Consider the following 21645-nt stretch of genomic DNA (forward strand, 5'->3'; position numbering starts at 1 on the left):
TGTGTTGGCTGAATCAAAGGTGGTGACGAACCAGCATTTAGGAGGGAGACTGGAAATCTGGCTGAGTGGTGCCACAACAACAATGTCTCACTCAACGTCAGCAAGACCAAGGAGCTGATTGTTCACCACAGGAGGAAGAAAGCGGAAGTCCATGAGCCCATCCTCATCGGGGCTCAGTGGTGAAGAGGATCAATAACTTTGAATTCCTCAGGGTTATCATTTCAGAGGATCTGTCCCGGATCCAGTATGTAAGTGCCATGACAAAGAGAGCACAGCTGCGCCTCTACTTAGAAGTTTGCAAAGATTCGGCAAGTCGTCTCAAACTTTGACAAACTTATATATGTGTGCGGTGGAGAGTATACTGGCTGGTTGCATTACGACTTGGTATGGAAACGCCAATACCCTTGAATGGAAAATAGTGGATATGGCCCAGTCCATCACGGGTAAAGCCCTCCCACCACTGAGCACATTTACTGCAATGTTGTCGCAGGAAAGTAGTATCCATCATCAAGGATCACCACCACCCAGGCCATGCTCTCTTCTTGCTGCTCACAGGAGGGTGGTACAGGAACCCCAGGTCCTACGCCACCAGGTTCAGGAACAATTATTACCCCTCAACCATCAGGGTCTTGAACCGGAGGGGATAACTTCACTCTATTTCTCTCACCCCAACATGGGCTGATCCCACAACTTCACTTTCAAGGACTTTTCACGTCATGTTCTCAGTATGTATTGCTTACTTATTTATTATTATTATTATTATTATTATTATTTCTTTTGTATTTGGATTATTTGTTGTCTTTAGTACACTGTTTGTTTGTCCGCCTTATGGGTCGTATTTTTGTTGATTCTGTTGTGCTTCTTTGTATTTACTGTGAATGCCCACGAGAAATGAAATCTCAGTGTTCTATATGTGTACTTTGATAATAAATATACTGTACACTGAACTTCGAATTTTGATAGCAGTAAATGAGTATTGGATTTCTTAAATATGAACTATTGAAATCAAAGCAGCCAAGAAGGATGGGCACTTGCCATTGCAGTCTTCCTCGTTGTAGTCTTCCACCTCACTGTCTGACTGCACTGCACTTTCTCAGGAAGTGTAACACTTTATTTTGCATTCGGTTATTGTTTTCACTTCTTCTACCTCAATGCAGTATTGTTATGGAATGATCTAGATGGTACAGATGACATGTAAAACAAGATTTTTCACTGTACATGTGTAAATAATAAATCTATTTACCAGATTTTCAAACAGACCATGAGGTATTTGCATGCAGAGGATCATGTGATCAAAGGGGAATTTCTATCCCAAGATGTTTCACAGAACTGTACCTGGCTGATACTCTACTGAAGGGTTTATAATTTTAAGGAGAAACTTAACCAATGCAAATTACATTCGATAGGCTCAGAATGACACCTAACACAGTAGCGTAGTGGTTAGCATTGTGTTTTACAGTGCCAGTGATTGGGGTTCAATTCCCACCACTGTCTCCGTGACCCTGTGGCTTTCCTTTGGATGCTCCAGTTATCTCCCACATTCCGAAAGATGTACGTGTTCGGATGAGTAAGTTGTGGACGTGCTACCTTTGCGCTGGAAGTGTGGTGACACTTATGGACCGCTCCCAGCACATACTCAGAATGTGTTGGTTGTTGATGCAAACAACATGTTTCTCTGTGGCTTTGGATATTTCACTGTACACGTGAGAAATAAAGTTAAAAATTAACTGCCAGATATTTATGAGAAACAATGGAGTATACAGAAAAATATATTTTAAAGCTGACAGTGATGAAATTAAGTGATGCAAAATGCGAGTTAGATTAATATTCTTCAAGAAAGGTCATAAAGGAATGACCTTCACTTAAAAGAATATCAAAGCTCTGTTAAATTTCTTTCCAATAGTACAAGGTTTGAACCCTACAAGGCAAGCTTGCTCCCTACCACAGCAAGAACGATCTCCAGCAAACGTCATAAGTAACATTGCACGTATTTTTGACGCAATTGGTCAGGAAATCCACCTATTGGCCTGAGCTTTGCTATCCAACAGCATGGGTTGGATCTCACTTGATCAAGACCAGGGAATTAGCTTGAATTGCTTTCTTTCCTACTCTGTGACGGAGAGCACTCAGTAAACACATACAAAGGGCTGTGGAGGCCAAGCCATTGGATATATTTATAATGGAAGTTGATGTTCTTGATTAGTCAGGGTGTTAAAGGTTATGGGGAGAAGGCAGGAGAATGGGGTCGAGGGGGATAATAAATCGGCCATGGTGGAATGTCAGAGCAGATGCGATTGTCTTGTGGTCTTCTGAGGGTAGTTCTCTCTGCCTGTGAGTTGTTACCCCTCTTTATGTGTTGTACCTTCTCAGAGAGGCCTACCTCTCAGATGTGAAATCAAAGCAATGACTAATCTGCATTACCAGGTTAACATAAGAGAGCCAGCAGCAACTTTTCAAAGGAAAGTTATACCAGTATCTTACCCTGCATTTATCGCATGGCCAACATCATTTATCCAAAAGCTTCAATTTGTGGCAGCCAAATTGTCTGTGAAAGATCACAGCAAGACTGTTTATGACATCAAAGGGATGAGATGAGAAGCCTTTCTTTGAACAAAACAGAAATTTGGAGCTCAGCCATGTGGGGCAGTCTAACCCACTGAACTTTCCAAAATATTGAATGTTAATGCAAAAATCACTCACATCACATACTTAATTTCCAACGGATGCCTTCTTTACATCTGGAGTCTCTGATACTTCGCATCTCCTAGTTATTATCCCAAGGATAATTCTTTTAAGTACACCTTAGAATTATTTTAGATTTGTTTTAGATTCCTCCAAGAAGTCACGCGAGCTGCGCAAAGTGGCTGGAAAAATTCAAAGTACATTTATTATCAAAGCGTGGATGCAATATACAACCTTGAGATTTGTCTTCCCCACAGACAGTCATGAAACAAAGAGAGAGAGCCATGCAGCCTGTTCAAAGCTCTGACCGATGACCAATCAGAACATCAGAAGTTTGAGAGGAGAGGATTTCACTCAGGTCCTCTGACCGAGTAGAAAAGGCAGCAGCAGATCATGGCAGCTTATTTGGAGCTCTGACCAGCAACCAACTGGCGTTTGGGATTGATTAGCAAGAGCAAATTAAAGGAAGGCAGTGGCAGGCACAGCAGCCATCATCGCGGTGGCTGTTGCGTGAGTGGACAGAGTTAGAGCGGTGAAGCTCTTCGAGTCTTCAGTGAATTTTTCCTCTCCCCTTCTTCATATCTTCTCAGCTAGGACAGTAGGGATGCCAGGCAGTATAGTGGAATGCTCCTCTTGCGAGATGCAGAGAAATTTGTTTTGCCAGAGGATGGCAAATTAGTGGAATCTGCTAGCACAGGCAGCTGTGGAGGCCAGGCTGTTGGGTGTATTTAAGGCAGAGCTTGATAAGTTCTTAATTGGACACAGCATCAAAGGTTACAGGGAGAAGTCTGGGGATTGGGGCTGAGGAGGGGAAACAAAAGATCAGCCATGATTGAACGGTGGAGCATACTCAACAGGTCTGATGACCTGCTTCTGATCCTATGTCTTATGGTCTTACTCAGTAAAGTCGAGATCTGTGTGAACTTGTATTTCAACTGATATAATACCCCAACATTTGGATTTTCAAATGCAATTCTGTTATTTATTGTAATTACCTTCTTTCTTAATGCTGTCAATATAGCACCAAAATACCCCTACCCCAAAAAAATTGCAAAGAAAGTTTAATGGTCATTTCTGGTACTTTCAGACATACTGAACAACATGTCAGAAGTTGGACAGAGATGGAGCATGGGAAACTAAAAAAAAAATCTGATGTTTAAAAAAAATGGCCGCCAATGAAAAGAACCAGACCCCTACCTGTCTTATTTTGCTATATTTCACTGTTTCTAACAGTGGTAGTGCTATAATTGTGGTATAAAATGGAGGATCATGGAGGATGACCCTGGTTTCCAAGACCAAGTGGAGGAACTTGAGAGACTGTACATGCTGATGGAGACTGGCGCAAGTGACTTAGACTCGTTGTTGAAATCAGATTGCATTCGCAGGATTGACAAAACTGTATCCCTCAAAAAGGATAAACTGGCAGAGACCTCCAAAACCAGCACACTGTGGGTCAACTACTGGCACATGGTGGGGATTGCTAGGGCACTTGCTGCGACCGATCGAATGGGGTCAAGGGCGATGCATCTCAGCGCCATCTCAGCTTGCTTGCCGATACTCACGGCCGCTGGCCATCCGAATTATCTGAAGTCGACTTGTCTCTATCTCCAGAAGACGCATGCATTGGAGGATGACAACCCTGAGGTTCATCAGAAGTTCCAGTCGGGGTCCATGTAATCAGACGCAGCAGCCGGTACTAGGCTGGCCTTGGCCCTGATCTTGTGATAGAACAGACACTAATGCTCTCACTGAAAAGCCAAGGGGGTCTAACGCGAGGAAGTGGGATGTCAGAGCACCAGAGAGCAACTTGGACTATGTCTTCCACTGTGTCATCCTCTTACAACCTTGCCATGCAAGAACTGACTGCGACTATATACACAACAGGTGAACAAACATGAGGAGTTGTCCACCTCCACAATGAGTAGGCTGCACCTTGAAAAAGTCGCAGCAAAACAGGACTACAGGGAGTTAGGAAGGAAGTTGAGAAGCAGGACCGCAAAGGTAGTAACCTTGGGATTACTGGCTGTGCCACGCGACAGTGAGAATAGAAATAGAATGAGGTGGAGGATAAATGTGTGGCTGAGGGATCGGAGCAGGGGGCAGGGATTCAGATTTCTGGATCATTGGGACCTCTTTTGGGGCAGGAGTGACCTGTACAAAAAGGACGGGTTGCACTTGAATCCCAGGGGGACCAATATCCTGGCGGGGAGGTTTGTTAAGGCTACTGGGGAGAGTTTAAACTAGAATTGTTGGGGGGAAGGAACCGAACTGAAGAGACTGGGGAAGAGGAGGTTGGCTCACAAATAGAGAAAGCTTGTAGACAGTGTGAGAGGGAGGATAGGCAGGTGATAGGGAAGGGACGCGCTCAGTGGAAGATTTGAGATGTATCTATTTTAACGCAAGGAGTGTTGTGAACAAAGCGGATGAGCTTCGAGCGTGGATCAGTACTTGGAGCTATGATGTGGTGGCCATTACAGAGACTTGGATGGCTGAGGGACAGGAATGGTTACTTCAAGTGCCGGGTTTTAGATGTTTCAGAAAGGACAGGGAGGGAGGCAAAAGAGGTGGTGGCGTGGCCCTGTTGATCAGAGATAGTGTCATGACTGCAGAAAAGGTGGACGCTATGGAAGGATTGTCTATGGAGTCTCTGTGGGTGGAGGTTAGGAACAGGAAGGGGTCAATAACTTTACTGGGTGTTTTTTATATGCCGCCCAATAGTAACAGGGATATCGAGGAGCAGATAAGGAAACAGATCCTGGAAAGGTGTAATAATAAGAGTTGTCGTGATGGGAGATTTTAATTTCCCAAATATCGATCGGCATTCCCTAGAGCAAGGGGTTTAGATGGGGTGGAGTTTGTTAGGTGTGTTCAGGAAGGTTTCTTGACACAATATGTAGATAAGCCTACAAGAGGGGAGGCTGTACTTGATCTGGTATTGGGAAGTGAACCTGGTCAGGTGTCAGCTCTCTCAGTGGGAGAGCATTTTGGAGATAGTGATTATAATCACTATCTCCAAGATAGTGATAGATAGAAGATAGATCATAATTCTATCTCCTTTACAATAGCTTTGGAGAGAGATGTCTGAGTGGGGATGGAGGGTAGAAGGGGAAAAACTCGTTCCAGTGATGACAGACAAAAGGCCTGCTCCAGAGGTACTTATTCAGATGATTCACTGCAACTGTTCGGGAGGGTGCAATACGCTAAAGTGTACCTGCAGAAAGCATGGGCTGGAACACACCAGTGCATGTGGGCACTGCCAAGATGGCAACTGTGACAATATGACAAATGAGCCAGTGACAGAAGAGGATAATGAACGAGACTGCATCTGAGAAGCCATAAGGTAGCATATTATGTGTCATGATGTCAGTACTTAGTACCAGAGTTGTCCCTTGATTATGTCATTGATGATGCCATGACATCAGCACAAATGAAACTTTCATTCCAGGAACTACTGTTATTTGAAAAACATAGGTGAAAAGAGCATTCATTAAAACCTCAGGTCTAAAAAACTTGCAATTTGATGGTTATCAGTCAGACTTTTGACGCTTTCTGCTGGCGGCCATCTTGTTTTTTGATGTCATTTTTGGAGACTTCCCAGTGTGTCTAATTTGTCCAACTTTTGATATGTTGTTCTCCACATCGGAGAGTACAATAAATGATCATAAAACATTTTTTTTTGCAATTTTTTGGGGGATAGTGGTATATTGACCCGATAATCTAGCTGTCAAAACATTATTTTTATTATGATTATGATTATGTTGTATATTCAGCCACTAGCAATAAATATTTAGATGTGAGAGCATGTTGGAGATGTACAGTACTGTGCAAAAATCTTAGGCACATATTTATATATAGCCTGAGTGCACAGTACTGCTGTAGTTTTATGTCTTGCACTGAAATGCTGCCGCAAAAAAAAAACAAATTTCATGACAGCTGGTTGTGGCCATGCCACCTCCCCCTACCCCCTGCCTCCTGCCCCTGGCTCTCCTTCTCTGCCGCCTGTCCCACACTCCTCCTGCGGCACTCCACCCTCGCTATTCCCAACATCGTTGCTTCCGCCAGATTCCCCCAGAGAGTGGTGGATATATGGAATGCTCTGCCCCAGAAGGCTGTGGAGGCCAAGTCTCTGGATGCTTTCAAGAAAGAGATGGATAGAGCTCTTAAAGATAACGGAATCAATGGTTATGGGGATAAGGCAGGAACGGGCTACTGATTGTGGATGATCAGCCATGATCACAGTGAATGGCAGTGCTGGCTCGAAGGGCCGAATGGCCTACTCCTGCACCTACTGTCTATTGTCTATTTACAAAATTGCTCTCTGCTCCATCGACAAATACAGTACTGAGCAAAAGTCTCTGGCACCTGCATTATCCATAGGTGTCCAAGACTTTTACACAGTACTGTAGATTAATCAGAGCTGTTTTGGCACAAAAATAGTAAGACTGGTGCTATAAATTTAAGGGTAGTATATGGTGAAAATATATGTACTTTGATAATAAATTTATTTTGAATGCTTTCAAAGCATCCCATTTGCTCATTTCATGACTGACCACAAATTGATTTCGATTGCCCTAATATTGGGATAGTTTGAATATGAAGAAGTAAAATCATTGAAATTTCAAAATTAATTGAGATATTCTCAAGATGAAGTTGTAAAGAATAAAATGAAAAAGCAGAATTATAACACGAAGATTAGACCATTCAATTGAAAGTGAAAGTTTAGAAGAGTACCGTTCTATTCTGCTGTAATGTCCATCCATAGCAACATTACAGATGCCTCCTTTACTGCCATGATGAGACACCAGACTTGGGTTGGATGAGGAGCAACTCCTATTCCATCTGGGTAGCCTCCACCTGATGGCACGAGTATTAATTTTGATAACTTCCAGTAATTTCACTCCCCTCCATCTTCTCTCATTCCATTCCTCATTCTGGTTACCCCTTCTCATCTCCTCCCTTGTCCAACAATCCCTCTGGTTTCCCTCCTGCTTCCCTTTCTTCCATAGTTCACTGTCCTCTCTTATTAGATTCCTTCTTCTTCAGTCCCTTTACTTTTTCCATCTATCCCCTCCCAGAATCTGAATCAGGTTTAATATCACTGGCATAAGCCATGAAATTTATTCTTTAGCAGCAGCAGTACATTGCAATATATTTTTTAAAAAATCTAATAATTCCAATAAGAAACAAGTAAATAAATAAATATTTATTTACATGTACATGTGTTCATTGTCTATTCAGAAATCTGATGGCTGTGGGGAAGAAGCTGTTCCTAAAATGTTGAGTATGTGTCTTCAGGCTCCTGTACCTCCTCCTCTTTTCCTTACCAATGAAAAGAGAACATGACCTGGGAGATGGAGATCCTTATGATGGAGTCTACCTTTTTGAGGGCATTGCTTTTTGAAGATGTCCTCAATGCTAGGAAGGCTAGTGCCCAGGATGGAACAGGCTGAGCTTGCAACTTTCTGCAGCTTTTTTCTGATCCAGAGCAGGCGGTGATGCAGCCAGTTAGACTGCTCCCCATGGTAAATCTGTAGAATTTCTTCATTCTCCCTCTCCCACCTACCTTCCCCCTCACCTGACCTCTCCTCTCACCTGCCAGCTTGTATTCCTTCCCCTCCCCTCCCCTCCCTCCTCCTTTTTATTCTGGTTTTTGGCCCTTTCCTTCCCAGTCCTGATGATGTCACGGCCCCGACTTTTAATTCCCCATTTTCTCCTAATTCCCTTTGACTGTGCCGCAGTTCTGACTGTTAATTCCCCATTTTCTACTAATTTCCTTTGATGGTGGCACACCTGGTTTTCATCAAGACCTGCAGCATAAGAACCCCAGCTTTGCACCCACTAGTTGCCAGATCCTTGGTTTTGCCTGTGTGGTAATTAACGTTTCCCGGCCGCTTAGAATTGTGTGTTCTAAGTTTTGCTTCAGTACTGAGATTTACCTGTGAAACTCAGTCTCTCCGTGTCAAGATGAGTATTCTAAGTTTTACTTCAGCACCAAGGTTTACCTGTGTAACTCGGTCTCTCCATGCTAAGAAAAGTTTTGTCTGCCGCATTCCTTTCTACTCTCTGTGTCAACATGAGTTCTGCCTGCCTCCTGCTTTCCTACACTCCCTCCTGTTTGTTGTTCAACGCTCATGCCCGCGTCTGCATCCTAACTCAAGCTCCGTGCCTGTGTCCTGCATTTGGGTTCACCTCATTCGTTGCAACAGATGAAGGGTCACAGCCCAAAACATCGACTATTTATACCCCTCCATAGATTCTGTCTGACTTGCTGAGTTCCTCCGGCATTTTGTGTGTGCCGGTCAAGATTTCCAGCATCTGTATAATGTTTTGTGTTCTGCAACGTCTCTTTCTCCAGAGCATTTTATTGGCATAATGGGTCTAAACGATGTCATTATATACCACAAATGACATCTGCATATCTGATGAGTCTTTGAGGAACTTTGAGAACCTTTGACGTTTTTTAAAGTATATCTAATTACCCCGATCTTAGCAAAAGTATTTGGATCAGAATTAAGGCACAAAAATTATTTAATACAGCAGTTCATGATCAACACATTCATAGCTAAAACATTTACTTGAAAATAGTCCAGTTATTCTAGTAGCAAGCTTCAAAATAAAGTGGATGAAATTGCACATTTACCAAAATGCTTCAGATCATTTACTCAGCAAAACTCAACACAAAAGCAGCAGCAGCAGATGAGCGGATGATTTAAATAATCTTTGGAGTACTGGGAAAAGCTATGTTTCAAATATTGCGTGATAGTTTAGCATTTAGTGTAATGCTAATATGGTGCCAGAGACTTGGGTTCAATTCCCACCTCTGCCTGCACAGAGTTTGTACATTCTCCCATTGATTGTGTGGCTTTCCTCCACGTGCTCAGGTTACCTCCCACATTCCAAAGACACATGGATTAGTAGGAAATTGGTCACATGGATGCCATTGGACGATATGGGCTCGACGGGCCAGAAGGGCCTGTTACTGTACTGTATCTCGAAACAAGAATGAAATAAATTTAAGTTAAGATACTGAAGATTCTTGAATCTGAAGCAACACACATTCCTCAGGATGAATTCATCAGGTTGTGGGAGGGAAGGAACTGGATGATATTTTGGGTTTGAAACCCTGCTGGACTGATGGCCAGCATAAAGAGGAGGAGTGGGTAGAGTTTCTCTCTCCCTTAATCTTTCCCATTTTGTCTTCCTCACCAGATTTTAACTCTGGTGGCCCTTTGTTGGGTGGTGGGGTGGAGATACGTCTCTACTAAAGGAGGTGTAATGCACTCCTTCCCACTGCTAGCCTGCAGGTCACTTGGGCAAGGTGTAGCACCTGCTTAGCCCCCCGACCAGGTTCACGTGTAGCCAGGGGAGCAGGTGGCGGATGTTCATATAAGCAGCTGCTGCATATCACAAGTCCTGGTTATGTGACCGCTGACGCCAGGCAGACAATTTCTGAAAAGTATTGATAGTGTTGGGGGGGTCACCCGTTTTGTAAAGACGCTGCCCAGAAGAAGGCAATGGCAATCCACTTCTGTAGAAAAATTTGCCGAGAGCAATCGTGGCCATGAGACCACGATTGCCCATGTCATACAACACGGCACGTAATAATGATGATGAGTCATTTCTGTTCTTGCTTATCTCTCTCTCTTCAGCAGCTGTCTCCAATCTTCACCCTCCCCTTTCCACCACAATTCACTCTACTTGCCGCTCAACTTTTTTTCTCTCTCTCTTTGCCTTCCTCTATCCATTATTTACCTGCCCGTTATTTACTCCCAAGCCACCCTTGTTTTCCGCCCCTACCAGGTACAACCTGCCTGTCATCTTAAAGCCCCTCTCCCTCCGCCCACCAGTCACCTCTGACCCTGCTTCCCTTCATTATACTGGCCACCTTGCCCCTCCGCTCAGTCCTGATGCACGATTTCGACTGAAACATCAGCAATTCCTTTCCTCCCACAGGTACTGTTTGACACTCTGAGATCTTCCAGTACAACACACACAAAATGTTGGAGGAACTCAGCAGGCCAGGCAGCATTATAGTAAAGAGCAAACAGTTGATGTTTTGGGCTGAGAAGGAAAAAAAAATTCAGACTGTATATTGTATACATTTCTCTGACATTAAATGTACCTATTGAAGCTCTGTGGAAAGTGGAAGGTGGGAGTGGGGGCGTGGGAGGGAAAGATGTGCTTGGTGGTGGGATCCCATTGGAGATGGTGGAAGTTACAGAGAATAACGTGCTGGATGTGGAGCCTAGTGGTGTGGTAGGTGAGGACAAGAGGAACCCTATCCCTGGTGGGGTGTCGGGATGATGGGGTGAGGGCAGATGTGCTCGAAATGGAAGAGCTGTGGGTGAGGGTAGTGTTGATAGTGGAGGAAGAGAAACCCATTTCTTTGCAGAAGGAGGACATCTCAGTAGTTCTGGAATGAAAAGCTTCATCCTCTGAGCAGATGTGGTGTATACAGAGGAACTGAGAGAAAGGGATGGCATTTTGCTATCGTTTGCGTTTGTGTCAGCTGTTCTCTGCTTCTGTACTCCCTGCAATTGAAATAAGCAAATTAAAAACAAAAAAAATACTAGAATAAAACCAGAAAATGCTAGAGAAATTCAGCAGGTCAGACAGAATCTGAGGAAGGAGAAACAGTTATGGATTTTTTTAGATTGAAGATCCCTCTGCTGAACAGATCCTAAAAATCTGAAACAAAGACGGAAAATCTTGCAAACATTCAGAAGGCCACGCAGCATCTGTGAGAGTGAAAAACAGATCTCAATTAACATTTCAACCTGATGACTTTCCCCAGATGAAATCACCTCCGTGGACACTTATACTTTATAATTTATACTTTATTGTCGCCAAACAACTGGTACTGGAACATACAATCATCACAGCGATATTTGATTCTGCGCTTCCCACTCCCTGGATTACAAATATTAAATATTAAAAATATTAAAAACAGTTAAAATTAGTAAATATTAAAAATTTAAATTATAAATCATAAACAGAAAATAGAAAAATGGAAAGTAAGGTAGTGCAAAAAAACCAAGAGGCAGGTCCGGATATTTGGAGGGTACGGTCCAGATCCGGGTCAGGATCTGTTCAGCAGTCTTATCACATTTGGAGAGAAGCTGTTCCCAAATCTGGCCGTATGAGTCTTCAAGCTCCTGAACCTTCTCCCGGAGGGAAGAGGGATGAAAAGTCTGTTGGCTGGGTGGGTCGTGTCCTTGATTATCCTGGCAGCACTGCTCCGACAGCGTGCGATGTAAAGTGAGTCCACGGACGGAAGCTTGGTTTGTGTGATGTGCTGGGCTGTGTTCACGATCTTCTGCAGCTTCTTTCGGTCTTGGACAGGACAATTTCATACCAGGTTGTGATGCACCCTAGAAGAGCGCATCTATAAAAATTAGTGAGGGTTTTAGGGGACAGGGCAAATTTCTTTAGTTTTCTCAGGAAGTAAAGGCACTGGTGGGCCTTCTTGGCAGTGGACTCTGCTTGGTTGGACCAAGTCAGGTCATTTGTGATATTGACCCCGAGGAACTTAAAGCTTTTGACCTGTTCCACTTGCGCACCACCGATGTAAATTGGGTCGTGCGGTCTGCTACTCCTTCTGAAGTCAACAAACAATTCCTTCGTCTTGCTGATGTTGAGGGATAGGTTATTGTCTTCGCACCATGCCACCAGGTTCTTAATTTCCTTTCTGTACTCAAACTCATCATTACCCGAGGTACGGCCTACAATTGTTGTGTCATCAGCAAACTTATATACTGAATTTGATGGAAACTTGGCTACACAATCATGGGTGTACAGTGAGTACAGCAGGGGGCTGAGTACACAGCCTTGTGGGGCACCGGTGCTCAGAGTGATTGTAGAGGAGAGCTTGTCCCCTATTTTTACAGCCTGGGTCCTGTCTGTGAGGAAGTTGAAGATCCAGCTGCAGATCTGAGTGCTAAGGCCCAGCTTCCGGAGCTTAGGAATCAGTTTATTTGAAATGATGATATTAAAGGCAGAGCTGTAGTCAATGAAAAAGAGCCTTACTTATCCGTCTTTATTCTCCAGGTTTTCTAAGGAGGAATGTAGGGCCAGAGAGATGGCATCTGCAGTTGACCTGTTGCTCCGGTAGGCGAATTGCAAAGCGTCGAGGTTGACCAATAGGCTGTGGTTGATGTGTGCCATAACCAATCTCTCGAAGCACTTCATAGCAATTGATGTCAGAGCCACAGGTCGATAGTCGTTCAGGCATGCCACCTTGCTCTTCTTCGGCACTGGGATTATCGTTGCCTTCTTAAAACATGAGGCAATCTTAGACTGAAGCAAGGAGAAGTTGAAGATGTCAGCAAATACCCCAGCTAGCTCGCTTGCACAGGCCCGGAGAACCCGTCCTGGGACACCATCCGGGCCCGTCGCCTTACTTGGATTTATCTTCAGGAAGGCCCTTCTAACGTCCTCCTCGGTGATGATGAATCTCGATGCCACCAGGTCCGGTTCATCCGGAGGGAGCGGGACACTCCTCTTCTGTTCAAATCTTGCGTAGAATACGTTAAGTTTGTCAGGGGAGAACCGCCACAGTTATTGATATTCCCAGCCTTTTCTTTGCGCCCAGTGATCTCATTTAGACCCTGCCATAGTCTACTGGCATCCCTTTGGTTAGCCTGGGCTTCCAACTTGGCTCAATATTGCCTCTTGGCGCCCTTAATGGCTTTCCGGAGTTCACATCTGGATTCCATGTAGCGACTGGTATCCCCGGACCTAAATGCCGCTGCTCTAGCCTTTAAAAGGGACTTAACCTCATAATTCATCGAAGGTTTCTGGTTAGGGAATACCCGATCGTCTTGCGAGACACACAGTCCTCCGTGCATTTCCAAATAAAGTTCGTGACAGCTGAGGCACACTCATCGAGGTTAGCCGCCGAGTCCTTGAATACTAACCAGTCCACTGATTCAACGCAGTCACGGAGGACCTCATCCGTCTCCTCTGTCCAACGCAGCACTACTTTTGACACCATGACCTCCCTCTTCAGTTTCTGTTTGTAAGCCGGGAGGAGGAGTACGGCCTGATGGTCCGATTTTCCGAAGTGAGGTCGTGGGACGGAACGGTAGGCATCCTTGACTGCTGTGTAGCAGTTGTCAAGTATATTTGGACCTCTAGTGGGGCAGGAGACATGTTGGTATAACTTTGGCAGCGCCTTTCTGAGGTTGGCCTGGTTAAAGTCCCCGGCTGTAATGAGCAAAGCCTCTGGATACTTGCTCTCAAGTTCACTGATGTTAGCATACAGTATGTTCAGAGCACACTCCACGTCCGCCTGGGGGGGAATGTAGACCGCTGTCAGTATGACCGAGGTGAATTCCCGTGGCAGATAGTAGGGACGACACTTCACTGACAGGTGTTCCAGGTCTGGGCTGCAGGAGCTTGTCAGTGCCACTGTGTCCGAGCACCACCCAGTGTTGATCAGTAGGCAGACACCACCTCCCCTCGTCTTGCCCGAAGATGCCGTGCAGTCCATCCGATGGATCGAAAATCCCTCCAGTTGGATGGCACAGTCAGGGGTGGCAGGGGAGAGCCAGGTCTCGGTGAAACAGAATACACAGCAGTTCTGCATCTCCCTGCAGTAGGTGAGTCTCCCTTTAAGATCATCCACCTTGTTCTCTATGGCTTGCACATTAGCTAGTAGGATGGTGGGCATAGGGACCCTGAAGCCCCTCAGCTTCAATCTGACCAGCAGCCCAGCTCTTTTCCCACGCTTCCTCGGTAAGTAGTGCATCTTTCCAGGTTTCCATCGATGCAGCGTTTTGTTGTCAGCTCTTTGAGGTAGGTGGACACATCCCGCGGGAATCGATCGATGGTCGCGTCATCGTGCGCTCCGGATCGGGCCGAATAACCGGGGATGCTTCGCTGCCACTTCCAACTGCTGGGGGCCCGGGCTGTCGATTGGGTCAGGCCCCGAAGCCGACTCTTAATCCCGGATGGCCGGGCTCCTTGCTGAAACAAGTCCTTAAGCTGAGTCACAGTTGCGGAGGCCTCTGCTCCAGTTGAGCTTCGGGCTCGATTTCCAAGGTCGGCAGCGGAGGCTTCACTTCCGGCATCTGTGGATGGCCACCAACGGGGCTTTACGGTGGTCGCTCTGGGGAAGCGTCTGGGGCACCTGTGTGGTCGTCTGCTCCGGAGAGGTGCTGGTCGGAATGGGCCGTGTTTCCAAGCGCTCCGGCATGGTAGCAGAACGCGGGTCTCCGGGAACGCGGTGGGCCTCGCTAGTTGGGTCCAGAGTTTAAGAAGCAGTTCTGCTGCGGTGGTCTCCAGCTGGGTCAGTAGCTTCGCCAGGGTGTTGTTGATCTTGATCTTGCTAAATTGGAGGTGTAGAAGGGTTTCTCAGGTATAGGATAGTGGAGAGGGCAGTTTGCTCGGGAGAGCACGCGCAAAGTCGTCAGTTACCGGCGCCATCTTTAACCTACTGGTCAGGGATAGTATTACAGCTACAGAAAGAGTGGGTAATGTAGCAGGAGCCTCTTTTGAGTCAGTATGGGTGGAGGTCAGGAACAGGAAGGGAGCAGTTACTCTGCTGGGGGTATTCTATAGGCCCTCTGGTAGCAGCAGAAATACAGAGGAGCAGATTGGGAGGCAGATTTTGGAAAGGTGCAAAAATAACAAGGTTGTTATCATGGGTGACTTTAACTTCCCTAATATTGATTGGCACCTGATTAGTTCCAAGGATTTAGATGGGGCAGAATTTGTTAAGTGTGTCCAGGATGGATTCCTGTCACAGTATGTGGACAGGCCGACCGGGGGAATGCCATACTCGATCTAGTACTATGTAATGAACCGGGTCAGGTCACAGATCTCTCAGTGGGTGAGCATCTAGGGGACAGTGACCACCGCTCCCTGGCCTTTATAATTATCATGGAAAAGGATAGAATCAATGAGGACAGTAAAATTTTTAATTGGGGAAAGGCAAATTATGAGGCTATAAGGCTAGAACTTGCGAGTGTGAATTGGGATGATGTTTTTGCAGGGAAATGTACTATGGACATGTGGTCGATGTTTAGAGATCTCTTGCGGGATGTAAGGGATAAATTTGTCCCGATGAGGAAGATGAAGAATGGTAGGGTGAAGGAACCATGGGTGACAAGTGAGGTGGAAAATCTAGTCAGGAGGAAGAAGGCAGCATACATGAGGTTTAGGAAGCAAGGATCAGATGGGTCTATTGAGGAATATAGGGAAGCAAGAAAGGAGCTTAAGAAGGGGCTGAGAAGAGCAAGAAGGGGGCATGAGAAGGCCTTGGTGAGTAGGGTAAAGGAAAGCCCCCAAGGCATTCTTCAATTATGTGAAGAAAAAAAGAATGACAGGAGTGAAGGTAGGACCGATTAGAGATAAAGGTGGGAAGATGTGCCTGGAGGCTGTGGAAGTGAGCAAGGTCCTCAATGAATACTTCTCTTCGGTATTCACCAATGAGAGGGAACTTGATGATGGTGAGGACAATATGAGTGAGGTTGATGTTCTGGAGCATGTTGATATTAAGGGAGAGCAGGTGTTGGAGTTGTTAAAATACATTAGGACAGATAAGTCCCCGGGGCCTGACAGAATATTCCCCAGGCTGCTCTACGAGGCGAGAGAAGAGATTGCTGATCCTCTGGCTAGGATCTTTATGTCCTCGTTGTCCACAGGAATGGTACCAGAGGATTGGAGGGAGGCGAATGTTGTTCTCTTGTTCAAAAAAGGTAGTAGGGATAGTCTGGGTAATTATAGACCAGTGAGCCTTACGTCTGTGGTGGGAAAGCTGTTGGAAAAGATTATTAGAGATAGGATCTATAGGCATTTAGAGAATCATGATCTGATCAGGGACAGTCAGCATGGCTTTGTGAAGGGCAGATCGTGTCTAACAAGCCTGATAGGTTTCTTTGAGGAGGTGACCAGGCATATAGATGAGGGTAGTGCAGTGGAATTGACCTATATGGATTTTAGTAAGGCATTTGACAAGGTTCCACACGTTAGGCTTATTCAGAAAGTTAGAAGGCATGGGATCCAGGGAAGTTTGGCCAGGTGGATTCAGAATTGGCTTGCCTGCAGAAGGCAGAGGGTGGTGGTGGAGGGAGTACATTCAGATTGGAGGATTGTGACTAGTGGTGTCCCACAAGGATCAGTTCTGGGACCTCTACTTTTTGTGATTTATATTAACGACCTGGATGTGGGGATAGATAGGTGGGTTGGCAAGTTTGCAGACGACACAAAGGTAGGTGGTGTTGTAGATAGTGTAGAGGATTGTCATAGATTGCAGAGAGACATTGATAGGATGCAGAAGTGGGCTGAGGAGTGGCAGATGGAGTTCAACCCGGAGAAGTGTGAGGTGGTACACTTTGGAAGGACAAACTCCAAGGCAGAGTACAAAGTAATTGGCAGGATACTTGGTAGTGTGGAGGAGCAGAGGGATCTTGGGGTACATGTCCACAGATCCCTGAAAGCTGCCTCACAGGTGGATAGGGTAGTTAAGAAAGCTTATCGGGTGTTAGCTTTCATAAGTCGAGGGATAGAGTTTAAGAGTCGCGATGTAATGATGCAGCTCTATAAAACTCTGGTTAGGCCACACTTGGAGCACTGTGTCCAGTTCTGGTCACCTCACTATAGGAAGGATGTGGAAGCATTGGAAAGGGTACAGAGGAGATTTACCAGGATGCTGCCTGGTTTAGAAAGTATGAGTTATGATCAGAGATTAAGGGAGCTAGGGCTTTAGTCTTTGGAGAGAAGGAGGATGAGAGGAGACATGATAGAGGTGTACAAGATAATAAGAGGAATAATTAGAGTGGACAGCCAGTGCCTCTTCCCCAGGGCACCACTGCTCAATACAAGAGGACATGGCTTTAAGGTAATGGGTGGGAGTTCAAGGAGGATATTAGAGGAAGGTTTTTTACTCAGAGAGTGGTTGGTGCGTGGAATGCACTGCCTGAGTCAGTGGTGGAGGCAGATACACTGGTGAAGTTTAAGAGACTACTAGACAGGTATATGGAGGAATCTAAGGTGGGGGCTTATATGGGAGGCAGGATTTGAGGGTCGGCACAACATTGTGGGCTGAAGGGCCTGTACTGTGCTGTACTATTCTATGTTCGATGTTCTACACTGTAGACTGTAGACTGTCTGAGCTTTTCTGTTTCTGATGTTTTGTTTTACTTTACACATTTCATTGGTTTGGACGTCAGATAAAACACTCTATGTTCTTACAATATTCTGAGGAATAAAATTAAAGAAGTTGCTCTCTGAGCTTTTTGCATCTTGTCTGATTCCTGGTTGCTAGTTCCCTAATCAGAGGAAATAATTTCCAGTTCTCTCCATCATGCTCTAGTAAATCTCTCATTAAAATTGTCTGCTTCAGTGGAAATAGATCGGCACCTTGCCTGACTGTACAACATCAAATACTCATCCTTGGCATCATCCCAGTGAATCCGCACTTCTATGTTTTCAGTTACTTAATCGTCCTTCATGTAATGGTGTGTCTGAATTGTACAATATCCGAAGGTTTTCTTTCAGTATTATGATGCAAGTGTTATTTTTGGATTATTGGAATTCTAAAGGGAAATTACACATAAGAAAAAAAAAGATATGTAGCAGAATTAGGCTATTCGGTCCTTCAAGTCTGCTTCACCATTCAATCATGGCTGAATTACTACTCCTTTCAAGCCCATTCTCCTGCCTTCTCCCCATAACCTTTCACATCCTTACTAATCAAGAAGCTATCAACCTCCACTTTAAATATAGCAAATGACTTGGCCTCCACAGTCACCTGTGGCAATGAGTTCCACAAATTCACCACCCCCTGGCTGAAGAAATTCCTCCTCATCCTTGTTCTAAAGGGACATCCTTTTGTTCTGAGGCTGTGCCCTTTGGTCCTAGACTCCCCCACCATAGGAAACATCCTTTCCACATCCACTCTATCAAGGCCTTTCAATATTCGACAGGTTTCAATCAGATTCCCCCTCATTCTTCTGAACTCCTGTGAGTACAGGCCCAGAGCTATCAAATGTTCCTCATGTGTTAACCCTTTCATTCCTGGCATCATTCTTGTGAATCTCCTCTGGACCCTTTCCAATGCCAGCATATCTTTTCTTTAAAATACAGATGATTTAAAGTAAAGATTATTAAATAAAATTAAATTAAAGAGATGCTTATCTCCTACCTAATCCTGGAATGTGTATTTATTTTCTCTGACTTGTTGCACTTCTAGCTTGTCAAGATTTTTCAAATTGACTCAGCCCTTATACTGTTTCTCAAGCAAGGCCAGAAGTGGAGGTCACCTGTGCATTGGTATTTCAATTTAGCATGATAAAGTGGCTTAAATGAACATATGTTGAACAAGATGTTCAGTTTACATCTGCAATTGCTGAAGATACATTTAGCAGCCACTTTATTAGGTACACACGTACACTGACTAATTCATGCAGGTATCTGATCAGCCAATCATGTGGCAACAACTCAATGCATAAAAGCATGCAGACATGGTCAAGAGGTTCAATTGCTGTTCAGATCAAACATCAGAATGGGGAAAGGATGTTATCTAAATGAATTTGACCAGGGAATGATTGTTGGTGCCAGACGGGGTGGTTTGAGTATCCCAGAAACTGAAGGTCTCATGGGATTTTCACACACAACATTCTCATTGGTAGCAATAAGAACAAGGTATGACCTGGGTGATGGGGGTCCTTAATGATGGACACCACATTTTTGAGGCATTGCTCCTTAAAGATGTCCTGGATACCACAGAGTCTAGTGCCCATGATGGAGCTGACTGAGTTTACAACTCTCTGCAGCTTATTTCAATCCCGTGCACTGCGCTCCCCTCCCCTGGCTGGCCTCCACCAATACCAGCTGGTAATGCATCCAGTTAGAATGTTGTCCACAGTACATCTGTGGAAATATGCAAGTGTTTTTAGTGACCTACCAAATCTATTTGAAACATAGCAGCAGCATCGATATGTTGGGTCCGGGTTAAATCCTCAGAGACGATGACACCCAGAAACTTGGAAATGCTCACTCCTTCCACTTCTGATCCTTCTATGAGGATTGGTTCAACGTTTTCCCTTATTGTGTAGTTTCTTCATTGTTCATGGAGTTTAAGATACTTTCAAAATTCAAAGTAAATTTATTATCAAAGTACGTATATGCTGCCCTAAGATTCACTTCCTTGCAGGCATTCACAGAAATACAGCAGACTCATTGAAAAACCACACAAACAAAACTGACACACAACCAACGTGCAAAAAAAGGACAAACTATGCAAATACAAAAATAACAAATAATAAATAAATAAATAGTATGGAGAACATGAATAGTAGAGTTCTCGAAAGTGAGCTTGTAGGTTGTGGAATCAGTTCAGTGCCGAGGTGAGTGGAGTTATCCATGTTAGTTCAGGAGTATTCTGGCTTGGAAGGCACCGGGTTGTGGCCCTGCATAGTCCCATGGACAACCAGTTCCAGGCTGGTGCTGCGGAATGAGGCGTCACAGGAGAAGAAACATCAGATTTCACTGCGAAGGATGTATGGACAGGGGTGTCTGTAGTCAATCGATCACACTCTCTCTTTTTCCCTCGATGGTGGGGAGGGTTTGCTGCCGGTTCTCGAGCTGGAGTATCTTGGCATAAAAAGTGACATGAAAGTCTGTAACACCGTAACAGCGACTAATAGTCTCCCATTTCGCTGTGAAATGGGTGCCAACTCTCTGTCGCTTGTTAGTGAGAGAGGGACCCTGTGGCATGTCAAACTGTCGGGTAAACAATAGCTTTTGTTGACTGCAGATCGTGGTCTCTCTTTGGGGGCTTTGCTGTTGCTTGGTGGGTGGCGGGTGCTGACACTTTCTGCTGGAATGGGGGGAGAGTTTGATGCTTTGCTGCTGCTTGTGCAGGGGATGAGGGGGAGAGGGGGCTTTGGGGTGCTAATGTTTTTCTGTCATTCATTCTTTTGGGGGTTCTTCTGTTTCTCGTGCATGTCTGGGAAGAGTAAGAGTTTCAGGTCGTATACTGCATACATTCTCTGATAATAAATGGACCTATCTGAACCATTTGATGATTAAAGTTCATTAGGCTGAACTTCATCGGGATTTTGAGAAGATCTGGTATGTCACCAAAGACTCCTGCAAATTTCATGGATGTAGGTGGAGAGCATTCTGACAGGTTGCATCACAACCTGGCATAGAACCTCCTTTGCACTGGACCACTAGAGGCTGCATAGGGACGTGGACTCAGCCACCTCCATCATGGACACAGCCCTCCTGCCACTGAGCGCATCCTCTGGAGGTGGTGCCTCAAGGTAGTGCCATGCACCATTAAACACCCTCACCACCCCGGACATGGCCTCTTCGCATTACTATCAGGATCCTGAAGACCCACACTCAACACTTTAGAAGCAGCTTCTTCCCCTTCGGCATCAGATTTCTGAACGGCCCATAAACCCATGAATGGTACCTTGTTATTCATCTTTCGCAGTACTTGTTTATTTATTTTTGTGACGTATTTTTTTTTTACATCTTGCATTGTGCTGCTGTCACAAAACCACAAATTTCAGAACTCATATCAGTGATAATAAACCTGATTTTGAAATTGTATGAAATCATGTAATTGATATTTTTTCATATTCTTGTGCTGTTATTCCAGTTTTATCACATTAATATGCAATCCACACAAGCTATGTAATTACATTCCCTCTCACGTCCCTCATTGTGCCTGTAACTATTGACATGTGCTAATTATTGTTAATAACAAAGTATTCTTTTTTATTAATGGGAATTTATCAGGTGTAATGCTTTTATCTTCAATTGCAAAATTAAACATACATGGCATTTCTAATTAAGCTATTTTGTCTATTTGTGATACTTAATTGAAACAGAAAACAGCTTCGTTAACTGGGAATTGATTCTGTTTTTCTCAAGATAAGTTTGAAAATTGCACACTGTATAATCCCACTTGACAGCATGAACATCGATTTCTCCAACTTCAGGTAA

The sequence above is a fragment of the Mobula birostris genome, chromosome 17 (genome assembly GCF_030028105.1).
Source record: "Mobula birostris isolate sMobBir1 chromosome 17, sMobBir1.hap1, whole genome shotgun sequence".
NCBI classification, from domain to species: domain Eukaryota; kingdom Metazoa; phylum Chordata; class Chondrichthyes; order Myliobatiformes; family Myliobatidae; genus Mobula; species Mobula birostris.